At 33.4% G+C, this 13,168-nt stretch overlaps 1 protein-coding gene across 2 annotated transcripts in view; it reads left to right on the top strand.

Annotated features, from left to right (window-relative positions):
- Positions 1-13,168, top strand: part of gol (ring finger protein goliath) — a 183,376-nt gene that overhangs the window by 90,927 nt on the left and 79,281 nt on the right. For both annotated transcript variants that reach the window (XM_085961268.1, XM_085961267.1), the window contains exon 2: positions 2,507-2,547. The gene's annotated coding sequence lies outside the window, so the exon portion shown is untranslated. The remainder of the gene's footprint in view (positions 1-2,506; positions 2,548-13,168) is intronic.

Here is a 13,168-nt window from a genome sequence, read left to right as displayed (position 1 = left end):
TTGTATCTCTTATAGTAGATAAATACCTCTTACTTTTAACGGAAGCCATCTTATTCTGTATAAGTACATTAGGTATCTTTAGCAATTTGTACACTGTATGAATAATGATTATTATGAAACTGCACTGAAATAGTATTAAGATTTATTAGCTCATTACTAGAATTCATGAATTAATAATTTTCTGTATTATAAATAACCGACATCATTTCGCGTTTAGTCAACACACAGGATAATGAAATATTAATTTTGATGATTTGAATCCAGAAATGCGGTAGGTAGCAAAATTATTTTATCTTCACTGATTTAAATTGGAGTACACATAAATCAAAATATCTTAACGACATTGTATTTCTTTACCCATTTTAAATTTAGAAAATAATAAATTCTATTGTTTTTAGTTTTACAGGCATTTTACATACGAGATTGCTAAATATGATACTAAACATAATTTGACCGTGAACAGTAAGCTACAGCGTCTATAATAACAAACCATAATTCAAATCTGTAATTGCTCTCTACTCAGACCAATATGATGTCATTTTACTCGGTCGGCGCACGATATTCTGGAACTTACGCATGGCGAAAACTATTAGCACGGTTTAAGTTGTTTTTAATGGCTTTAGTTCATACTAAGCGTTCATTTTAAGTAAACTAAATATATTGCCCGGGCGCAAATGATTTCAATGAGAATGACGTATACGGTGCATAGTGACTTTATTATCGCCTATTGACAATATGGGCACATCGGTTTATGGTTGCATTACAATAAGTGAGCGATACTATTAAAAACCTGTGAAGAAAAAATATGATTTACGATGTTGAACGATGTTTCACAGCAATGCAAGCAGTGCAGTGCACTTGTATGATGTTTGACCAGCCGCCGCTGCCCACGAGTACCTAATATATAATGTAACATATAACATTTTTCTCATGCGAATTAATGTTCCATTTTTGAAATAGATATATTTGTATTGAAAACTCGATGACAGTAACTTAAAAACAAATTAATAATATTAATACTATCGACTGAAGGTACTTGATGGAATTTGAATTTAAATTCTAATGGATTCAAGCTCTGTACTATTCCATTTGAGTCGTTTTTTGCGACTCGGGTTTCGCCTTTAGGCATCTTCAGACGCCGTGTACACTCACAATAGGTAAACACACACTGACACTGTAACACACTGTGTGTGTTTACCTTTGGTGAGTGTACACGGTGCCTGAAGATGCCGAAAGGCGAAACCCGGATCGCAAAATATACTTAAATGTACAGAGCTTGAATCCATTAGAATTTAAAAACAAATTATTGTAGCCCGTAATGGATTAATAAGATACAAATGTAAAAGCCATCGCTATGGACCAATGTTTTGAAGAAGAGTACTTTGTGGCTGTCAGGCCATAAAACCCAATTTTAAGAAAGCGCACCGACTGTGTTCAAATATTGAATGCGCATTAAATTTACGTCACAAACTTTAATGTATATTATTATGATACATGCGAAACTATTGAAAATATCATTATTATTTAACGCATGTTTGAGTGTATTCCATACTCGAGATCAGTAGCTTGTTATACCCAGTAGGGAAAGCCAGTACCCATTAACTGTGTTCCCTGGGTTATAACATTTACGATCATCGCTTGCGTGCAAAGTGAGGAAGCTAATAAAAAAATATTTACAAAATTTGATTATGACGATGATATTCTACTTTTTTATGTAATGCTAAATTAAAATTTATAAAAAAAAAACACTACACAATATCAAGGTCCATACCACACCACATTTACTCACATATGAGCAGTTCTGGGTGGTTATTTAATAATATTATTTCATTCCTACTAGCCTACGAGGGAATGTTAAATGACTTCCTGAAACGTAAATTTACTGTTTGATAAGACATCGTCGTTGATTCCGCAAAAACCTGATGTTACTTGAAACCATACTGTTTATCATTTTTCACTGCCCGGAGTGGTGCCTGGCCTCACCTAGTTGTCGTTGTGATACCGGTCTATCCTCAAATCTACCACCACAATCTGGGCGTCCCAACATTCCTCAGACAAAGATTTCCAAGTTTTTTTGTCGGACATGAACAGCCAAACATTGTTAACTAATTTAAGTTATATTATTGTTATAAATAAATTTGAATCTGATTTTGATAAATACAACTAAAAGTAGGTAGGCAAGTATTTGGAAAAAATCGTTGAAATGAATGGAAATAGTCAAAAGTAATGGTAGTTCATATTATATACAATTACTAGAAAAAAAAATCATTTATACCTGTATAAGGATATGCAAGATATTAAACTATTTCTATATAATATTAGTCGATTCGTAAAAAGACAACACGCCAATTGAAATAAACCTCCAAGATAGAAAAAATACGTAATAATATTTTTCGTTTAATATTATTTTCTTTTGATTAAATTAAAGGTTTTGATATGGTTTCCACGAATATCTCTCGGATCAACTTCTAAGAAAAAGAGAATGAGATTTTTTTTCTGTTTTCAGGTGGAACTAATTGGATTTCGGCGGCAGTGAAGTAGCGTCAGGTGTGTAACTATTATTTACTAATTTTTAATTTATTTTAGTTAGATACTTAACCAAGTATTCTCACAATGTCAATATGATTTAGTATTACATAAGAAAATTACCATTTAAATCAGAGTAGTATTACTACCTGCTGTATATAATGGTTGTTGGCCATTTGCTCGGTTGAGCTTGATTTAAAGGAAATGTGAATTATATTCGAGACGCATTATTTTGAAAGCGAGCGTACTGCTAATACTCCAATGTGGACGCAATTGATTACTGCACCATTTCCACTTCTCTACTTTCTTCGGTGTTTAATTCCAGGGTCACATAGAGCTAAGTACTGTCACTTCTCAAGATACTTGGCATGTTTAAATGCAAAATCGGTTTTCTCTTTTTACTAGACAGGCTGTGCTGGTAACGTGACTTACTGATAACCCTCTTTTGGATACAGTCTACATTACGATACGAATATGTAAAATGGGTCAAATTATGCAACATTAATAACCGTAATGCCGACATTCAATTATTGGGACCTGTCACCTGGTTTCCACGACACATTACCACCGGCTTAGAGTAGAGCTTCTGATTTCTCGACTTTTTACGATTCTCGATATTCGAAAATTAAGGATTAATTCAATCTCGTGTTTTCGAGATTGGTTTATTGCATGGCCCCCATAAGGGGGGCTGACAGGGCTCTAGCCCAACCAGATAAGTGAGATAAACACGCATCACAAATTGACCCTAATAGTAAAAAAGTCGCCTGCGGGCTAATTTACTTAATATTGTAATGTTGATTATGGTTTTAAATCATGTAAGTAGTTATGTGATGAAATTTTTGATGTGTGTCGTACAATTCAATAATTCAAGTGGATGTGTTAAAAATACTTAAGAATCGCTAAAAAATACTAGTTTAATTAATTTTACCTCGAACACCATTTGGTAAAAGTTACTGTAGAGCGCCATTCATACTGTCTTTAATCTTAGTGATAGGTAAAGGGGCTTACCAAAGATCCTGGCCTGGGGGCCTTTAGGGTGTGGGGGCCATGGTTTATTGATTTCTTGAGAATTAATATTTCGAGAATTATTCTATATCACAACCTCAAAAAATATTTAGACTAAGCGGGAACGACAATCTATATTCATCTAGGCTCAATCCAAATAACAGTATGATCCAAATTAGTATTCGGGAAGCTCCAAATCGCTTCCTAGAGACACTACATAGATACTATGGCGAGTAATAAAATTGTAATATTTATGTATTTTCCGTCAGATTTTTCTTAAATGTGTTTGTCTTTGCAACGTTAAATTCTCCGTTGAAAATACGGTAATAATATATATACCTAATTGTCGGCAATGTAGTATTTTAACCTTGGTGCCTGTCGGGGCAAATATATAGACAGAGCACATGTCGTATGTTATAATGTAATATTATGACTGTCTGGTAGAGGCCCTTTCAGCTATTACAGCCAAGGTTCTGAGCACAATGGATATATGCAAAATGCAAGATCGAACCTTGTTGTATTGTGACATGGTTTTCATAAAAATTATATTTATCACATGGAATGGCAACATAATATTCAAATAATGACCACATCCGTTGATCCGTAATATTGTTAATTTGACGTAACATTTGCCTCGATTTTGAAAAGTGAATTACAAAATATGGTAAGCTAATAAACTGATAATCATTATTTTATTACAGTTGAACCTGGACATTGATTCTCTCTTCTTATTTTATGGCACTACAGCCTTGTCCAAATATAAATACAAAAATAAATACAATACTAAATAATATACAAAAATATACGAAAATACTATAATTTTAAAGGATTCAAGACGAAAAATGTTCCTGTACTATATGTTTTTCAGAAATACTATAATTTTGACAGCTTTGTACTATAATCAGCATAGATGGCAACATTGTTGTCCAGTGAGATTTGCAAAACCGAATGAAAATGTCAATACTTTTGATGTGATAGTAATTTTAACAAACCTTTTATAGAAAAGTTTTGAGGAAGTCAATAAAAACACAACAATACATAATAATATAAAACAATAAATCATTTCCGTGCGGTAACTATAACGTTATCGTGAAAATTTTGAACACGTTGATGTAATAAAATGTGTAGTGCGTAGTAGGCGGTGACCTTCATTACTGATAACTGGACTCATTAATTGTTGCCTTACATTAAACCCTTTTTTTAACTCTTTTGTTACCATTTCTTTTAAAAAAAACTAGTCTGCAAATTCTCGCGGTGCACTTGATCCTGATTGGGAATCACTGGACTGATGAATTAATGTGCTATAGATACTATTATATCACCTTTTACCACTTACGATCCTCCAAATCCTTATTAGGCGAATGTGCCATTTTTGTATGCAAAAAAATAAGGGTTTTCTGTAATTTCAGAGTTCGTATGGAAATTATGGGTCCCGAGTGTCATTTCCCTCCATTTTCGAAAGTGAAAACACTCTGTCCCTTTGCTTCGTTGTATGGATTTTCGTCTGGATTTAGGACTTGGAGGTGAACAAATAACACACCGGTTGTTTTGTAAACGGCAAGGTACATTTACGTTAATATATTCTAAATGGTTACATTATTATACAAATTCTTTTCAATTTAATTTTGACGGATAGCGAGGTTGTCTACGAGCCGTACAAATGCGGCATTGCCATTCGTATTTTTTTTAACGGCATTCAGACAATGTTGCCGGTCAGATATTTAACATTATTTAATTATTTTCGCAATCAACCCTTACTATTTGTTGGATTTGATACCGACTCGGGTCTCTCCAGATACACAGAGACATCCCCAAATGGTAACCATTCGGGGGTGTAACAAATTTCTTTTTTAACTCATTCTCATACATTAAAGTTCCAAAGTTTTTGAGTTTCCCATAATCTTTGAGAACTTCGCGGTTATGTATGTTCGTGTACTTGACCCTATAATATTTAAATGATAAACTAAATAATATGCGTAATATGAATTGTCATGTAATAATCTGAATGAGTGTCATGGATGTGTCAGGTATGCAAGTGGCGTTATCTCGTTTGTTCTCGAGCCCTCCTTTTCCGTTATTCGAAAAAAAATGTGACGACGAAAGAATAAAATTACTACTTATTATTTTATTTGTTTTTATCGGTCTCTCTCCATTGATGCCGTCACGACATGACATGGAATGACGTGGAAAATATGACGACATTTTGTTAGTATTCTGTATGTAATCTTTTTAACAAGAAAGTAAATTACTCTCATATTTTCCAAGAGACATTACGAACTGTCTCACTGCCGGTTTGACAACTTATTATTAATCACATAACAAGTATTAATTAATTGATTGTATGAATATTATTACTTGTTTGAGATTGCGATTTTTCACTTAGGAATTCATCGCATATAATAATATGTATGTAATTGTCGTTTTAAATACCCTACAAACTGTCTGATTCAGGTTGGCCGATGTAGTAGGTACATGAGCAGTGTTGCCAACTATCGTTAACAAAAACATGCCAGACGGAGTACGAAAACAAGGCAAAAACGTTAGATTTTGTGAAAATAAACCTATTTTGCCTATCAAAAAAGTGAAAAAATTAAAAAAAATCGGTAAAAATCACACCACATTTTTCCACAAACTCGTACATGAGCAGTGTTGCCAACTATCGTTAACAAAAACATGCCAGACGGAGTACGAAAACAAGGCAAAAACGTTAGATTTTGTGAAAATAAACCTATTTTGCCTATCAAAAAAGTGAAAAAATTAAAAAAAATCGGTAAAAATCACACCACATTTTTCCACAAACTCATTTTAAAATTGACAAAAAATAATTAATTCACCTATCAACCTACGATAAGTAATAATTATGTAATGCCAGAAAGTGGATTCTCGATAATTGTCAATCCGTTGCCACATGCCTAAGCACACATTAAATTATAATATCTGTTTCCATTATATCACTATAACGCCAAGAATGCTCATATTGTTTCAATCTGTTGTTTTATTTCTCAAGTACCGACCCACCTTCATCAAATATCTGAATAAATAAACTAAATATCTAGCTTTTTTCAGCACATTTAAATCTGTTGAAGGCATAAAAAACGCTAATAAAGACGCCATAAGTTAGATACAATTTTTGCAAAATCGAAAAATGCTAGATCTGGTAAGAAAAACGCTAAGTTGGCAACGCTGTCCATGAGGATTTGAGAAATCAGATTTGATGAAATCAGGTGTTGCTTAGTGCCTGATTTTTGCTTCTCCGTGATTATACACGAACTAAATGATACTGGAATATACTGATACTTTGGAATACTGTGCCTTAAAATGTATCTATAACTATTGGCCGTCCAGTCTTCGGTATTTCACTAGAATCAAAAAACAGTTTCGTCTGTAAACACTTTGGCAATTTAATTATGAGTTTCTTCAAATATTTGTCATATTATGAATGACGTCATGACAGATTTAATTCAATCATGTAATAATGTGTTCGGTACCGTATTACCTACCCACGTACAAAAATATTAATTCCGAAAACATTTAAATCCCTCCTTTGAATCCGCCCATGAGAAATTATTCTATTCAACCTAACTACGCGAGCAATGAATTTTCTTTTTCCTAGATTAAAAAACGACCATTTTCTGATTTAAATCAATGTCGGCGTACAAATTATTCTTTTTGACTAGTAAAAAAATATACCTTATAGTGTGTTTTCTTCTTATAATATATAAATATATATGTGAGTGAACACGATCTAAATGAAACACGTGTAGACCACACGGTGCCTCCAAAAATCTATTTCGTTTTTTTAAATTTTCCCAAATTTCGTAAAACACAATCGGCACGTGGCATTGAGATACGTCCGTCTGACGATTAAAAATTCAGACTGGATTATAGCTGTGCACAAATTTTTAAATTAACGATTTGTATAAATAGCTGTTGACAATGTTCTTATAACCAGACGAAACATTCTTCTGTAGATCTTCACGTCTGCATTTTTTTAAACGCAACAACATCGGCCTCTGTGACTCGATGGGTCCAACAGCTGGTAAAACTGACTTGAGAATCTCCACCCTTTCGGAGCACATTCCCGTACATTCCCAGATGATGTGATTTGCATCTTGTTAGTGGTTCTCCGTCCGCTATATAGACTAGTCTATATAGCGACCAGTCTATATACCAGACATTGCCTGTCAGGTGACACGCAATGCATCCACCGTGGCGAGTCAAAAATCGACCTGTGCAATGGTCAAGGGGTGATACCGGTTATCTCCAATTGCCATTACACAAGGAAAAAAATTTATATTTGCTTGACCTTGGGGAGGCATCCCATTACATATACATTGGCGACACTGCGTCTCTATGGAGTAGTGACGCTTGTCGCTTAGGCATAAAAAATGAAAGAAGGACTTCCAAACCTGTCACCGTCTTTGACTTCTGTCTACCTAAAACAGCTACTGCATGTTTTATTCGATTTCAATTAAGAATTCCTTCATTACAAATGCATAATATTGCATTTCTGAAAGCAGCGTTCGACGTCACGTCGGGGATTCAATATAAGCTTGCCATATTGCTTATTCCAACATTGCGAAAGATCACGTCAGACAAGGAGTGGTTGCAGAAAATGCACAGCGACTGCATGTAGGTATTCCGTAAGCGAGTAAGTGCACATTATATAAACGAGAAGAATACGAAATATTTTATCACAATGCGCGACTACGGTTTTGTTCGGTGCTTTGCCCTTTCGTCATTTTCTTTATCGAAAACATACCATATTCGTACACTTAAGTGGCAGAGTTACCTATAATTACTACACACATCATTTTTCGTACTATCAAAGGACTCTGCTTGCTGGTTTAGTACGATGCTAGGAAACGGATGTCTGTTTGATTATTAGTGGGGTGTATAATTATTAATAATTTAGCATTTTGATTTTTTAAATTGACTCTTCTAATTAGTAGGTACCTACCATTGAGATTTAAATCAAATTTATTTATTTTACATACTATAATGAACATAACAAATTATAAATTCAAAGCGTTCACGACATGAAAATAAGTGTTAATAATTTAAAAAAATAAAAATACAAAGAAGTATGAGTTAATAATACGATAAGTAATAAAATAAGAAATAAAATAAGAAAAGAAATAAAATAAAAGTAGATGGAAGCACACAGAGTGAACTTTGATAGACCCTATCTTAAAAACTTATAAAACAACGTCCACCTAAATTGATCCTCACGTAAGTGGAATATATCAATATCCGAAGCGATTTCATTAAACATGGTTACTGCCCTCCCAATATGCATTACTAATGGCAGGTTGGTTCTGCACCATCGGAGAACAAACAACGGATGCCCTCGATTGCTAAGGTAATTATCAGAGACACACAAGCCAATACCACCAAGAATGGCTGAGTTTACATTTACGCCGCGTATAAGTCTGAAAAAATATGTAGCTACATAAAGATCCCTTCTAAATTTTAAGCTACAGTATGTAAGCATCTCTAAGAGAAAAAAAATCAGTCGGATAGAGCCACGTATAATGTCCATACAGCCGAAAGTAAAGGAGTCTCAAAAATTTCTTTTGGACTCTCTCCACCATAAGGCCGTACTTCAACTGATACGGGGCCCAAACGGAGGCAGCAATGAAGATTCGATAATATAGTCCCCACACTTGTCATTTCGCGAACAAAAATATCATTATCACTTTCCCTCCACGAATTATTAATTTTTTTATGAACGTAAAGACATCGATAATAAGTATATGTTCGAAAGTACCTACGTACCATAATAATTCTCAAATGATCAATATTGAAAATATCCGTTAAGATGAAACTGGTCTTGCAAGGCCTATATATTAATATGATACTTTAATTGTGTAATAAGTACGATAAATTAAAAGAAATTATAAGTGTTTGTTATTTGTAAAACTTACCTAATGGTGATGTTTTGACTAGTTTGTTTAAAAAAAATCATATTCGATACATTCTTATACTAATGTGAAATAAATAACCCGTGTCGTTATGCAAATTTATTGCCTCAGAAATATTGCAAAATTCATTAAAATGACATAAGTTTAATAAAAATACCACCGAAACATAGTATTAATCGATATGCATCTGCATTAATTGTTATATTACTGTCAAAATTATGTGCATAATATACCTGTCAACTGCCTAAGGAGCCTTCGTTTGACAACAAAGAAAACCAGTTTTAAACCAATCATTGAATGTAAGAAAAAATAACGTATACTTATATTTATATGAGATCTGGCAAGGTGTCAAATAAATTATATTATATCTGCGAGTTTGAATTAAATCCATTTGAAGGTTAGTTCTATACAACCCCGAATGACCTATGCGATATGTACCTTATATTTTATTAATATGACTATATTATAATGTGTCGGATTATTGTTTTTACACCAATAAAATTAACAAATACATGACAATATTTTTTTTGTATTTTTAGGGATATTTCATAGTTGGTATATAGCAGTGGCGCAGAGTAGAAGTAGTCTGGATCAGCCATAAATAGTGCACACGAAACTTTGTCAATCATACGTAAGTATTTGTTTTCATTGAAATTAGAATACGCGTATTTACAGACGGTGTTGGTTAGTTTTTAAAATTCTAGAAAACCCTGCGAAACCAAGCCATAATAAATAATAGTAAAAAAATACTCGTCTATCTATAGTATATCTAAAATTATGCAATTAAATCATACATACCTTTGGATATTTTATAGATAGAATAATATTTTTTATCTGTTATAGTTTGGTTTAAGCAGAAAAAAGAACCAAGAATATGTGTAATATGTATTCTTAATCCAACGAAAACATATAAGTATAAATGAAAAAGTGAGCACAATTTTGTCGTATCGCCCAAAGTATACAAAAACTATTATGATTTGGTTTAGGCAGGGTTTAATTGATTTTTATAAATTAACCAACCTGTAAATTGTAGTCTTAGTTCAATAAAAACAAATACGTATGACTAACAAGGTTTAATGTGCACTATTTATGGCGGATCTTAACAGCCTACCTACACCCTTCGCTACTGGTATATAGATGAAATGACCACAACGTTTGAAGACAACAGTTCCCATTTCCCAATTAATACAAAACATTCATTAGAATTGCGCTAGAACGAATTTACCAGGGGTTTTGCAATGCGGTGTCATAGATCCAAGGCGAATTCAAATCAGCAATACCCGATGCTGCTAGACGAATCGTATTCAATAAGGCAATTTGTCAGCTGGAACACTTTTCCTATGAATTTTTGAATTGACATCACGTATAAAGAAACCGTGATGGTGAACGCTGGGTATTTATAAAAGCATCTAGAAAAAAATACCAAAGATGGGCAGGTGATTTTATATCGAAGTGTTTTCTCTATTTACTCTTATTAAATAATTATTCATTGAATAAAAAAAATAGTTAATTAATAATTATTAGCAAGTTCAAGTAAGAGTTACAACAAAAAATTTTGGAGTGATCCGTGACGTCGGTTAATAATTAAAGTAATACCTAGTTTGATTTAAAATACAAAAGGCGATCGCCAATATATATTTTCTCAGAAGTGTTATGTATGTTCAATATTTAGAATGTTACATTCTTGTGAATTATTCGTTGAAAAAAAATTGATTAATAATTATTAGCAAGTTCAAGTAAGTTACAACAAAATATCTTAGAGCGATACGTGACATCGGTTAGTAATTAAAGTAATAGGTAGGTACCTACTTTGATTTAAAATACAAAAGCCGATCGCCGATGTAGCTCAATTTAGAAAGCGCTTCGGTGAGTATTAAAAACCATTAGTTCAAATTTGTCGTAATTAAGTATGAGTCCTTGAGCATTGTGGTCGATGTGCGTGGGCGCGATACCCGAAAGATGCAGGTTCTATTCCTGCGGGGTCTTACTTTTTTCAAAAAGATTTTTCCAATGGTTTTATATTTTCTCAAAATTATGTAGGTATGTTCAAAAAATATATATATTTATAAGGGTTGTTGTATTTGTGATACATTTGAATTATATGACGTATGAAAACATCAAATAATTGGGAACGGCCAAAACAATGTCGATCTTAGTTTAACTATGTTAGTTTTTAACTCTAACCAAGTTCTTGTATCTTCCGATACTTTAGTAAACAAAAATTCCATCGAGGTTGAGATCTATGTTTAGACGCAGGTGGTTAATGCAAGAAAGGCTCAGAATTTTCAATGCCAACGGAAACATTGAGGACATGCACAGCCATTGTGCGATCGATTTCTACAAGGCTACTTATTTAACCCCCGTTTCACATAAGGATGCAGATGACTTCATATTGACATACTCGCATTGGCTGAAACTCTCCGGGAAGGCATGCATATTGCGTAACCACGATGTCCCCCGTGGTGTGAATCAAATCAACGCAAAGTGGGGACTCTTTCAAGTCCCGCATATGCACCATATTTTCAATATTTATTTATTTGAAAAATACACGTTGAGTACATAACAAATTATTAATTCAGGACGTACACACATGAAATTTAGAATAAAAATTACAAGTAAACAGTTAAAGAAAAAACGAGGTGGAGAAAAAAAAGAAAGCAAAAATAGTTTTATACAAAATAAAAAAGAAAAAAAACAACAATAATTTAAAAAAAATCAAATTAAACAATAAAATAGAATTTAAAAAACAGAATATATAATGGATCGCCAAAAATATCTATATCTCTAGGGAGTGCATTGACCAACCGCACAGCCCTCGCTATTGGTGCCTGGTGAGCCTGACATGAGGAAACAGCTTTCACCACCGCATGTAATTGACGGGTGCGTACAAATTCAAATTTTATAGAATATCGGAATTGAAAACGATACCACGTGAGAGCAGGGAAAAATGCTTTAATAGCAGAAGTGACCTACGAGCTTCAAGAGAATGAAAGGCGAGCATGCCTTAAAGAAAGTTAGTCGGAAAATACTCGTTTGAGAAGGTCTCAAAACGAAAGTAATTATAAACTTTAAAATAAAGATGACGAAGAATTTTTTTCTGAACACGCTCTAAAACAAGCTTATAGGAAACCTCATAAGGACTCCAGATAATGGAGCCATACTCAAGAATACTCCGTACTAACGACACATAGAGTGTACGTAAAACAGTTGGATTCTTGAATGACTTGGCTTGTATCATGACGAATCCTAGAAGCTTGCTCGCACGCAATGCCGTAGAAGTGATGTGCGAGCGAAATGATAAACGTGAGTCAAACAATATGCCGAGATCTTTAATTTCTAACAAAATTATGTATGTTTAATACCTAGAATGTTACATTCTTGTGAATTATTCGTTGAAAAAAAAAATTAATTATTAGCAAGTTCAAGTAAGTTACAACAAAAAATCTTGGAGTGATCCGTGACGTCGGTTAGTAATTGAAGTAATATCTAGTTTGATTAAAAATACAAAAGCCGATCGCCACTAGTAACTCAATTTGGAAAGCACTTCAGTGAATATTAAAAGCCAATTTGTCGCAATTAAGTATGACTCCTTTAGCACAGTGGTTTATATGCGTGGGCGCGATACCCGAAAGATGCAGGTTCGATTCCTGCGGGGTGTCTTACTTTTTTCAAAAAGATTTTTTCTATTGGTTTTATGTACTTAATATATTTTC

This window comes from Rhyacophila brunnea, unplaced genomic scaffold (assembly GCF_057557595.1).
Source record: "Rhyacophila brunnea isolate RB1 unplaced genomic scaffold, BYU_Rbru_1.0 scaffold_12, whole genome shotgun sequence".
Taxonomy (NCBI): domain Eukaryota; kingdom Metazoa; phylum Arthropoda; class Insecta; order Trichoptera; family Rhyacophilidae; genus Rhyacophila; species Rhyacophila brunnea.
The sequence above is the reverse complement of the archived record's forward strand: the minus strand, read 5'-3'. Positions and strand labels throughout refer to the sequence as shown.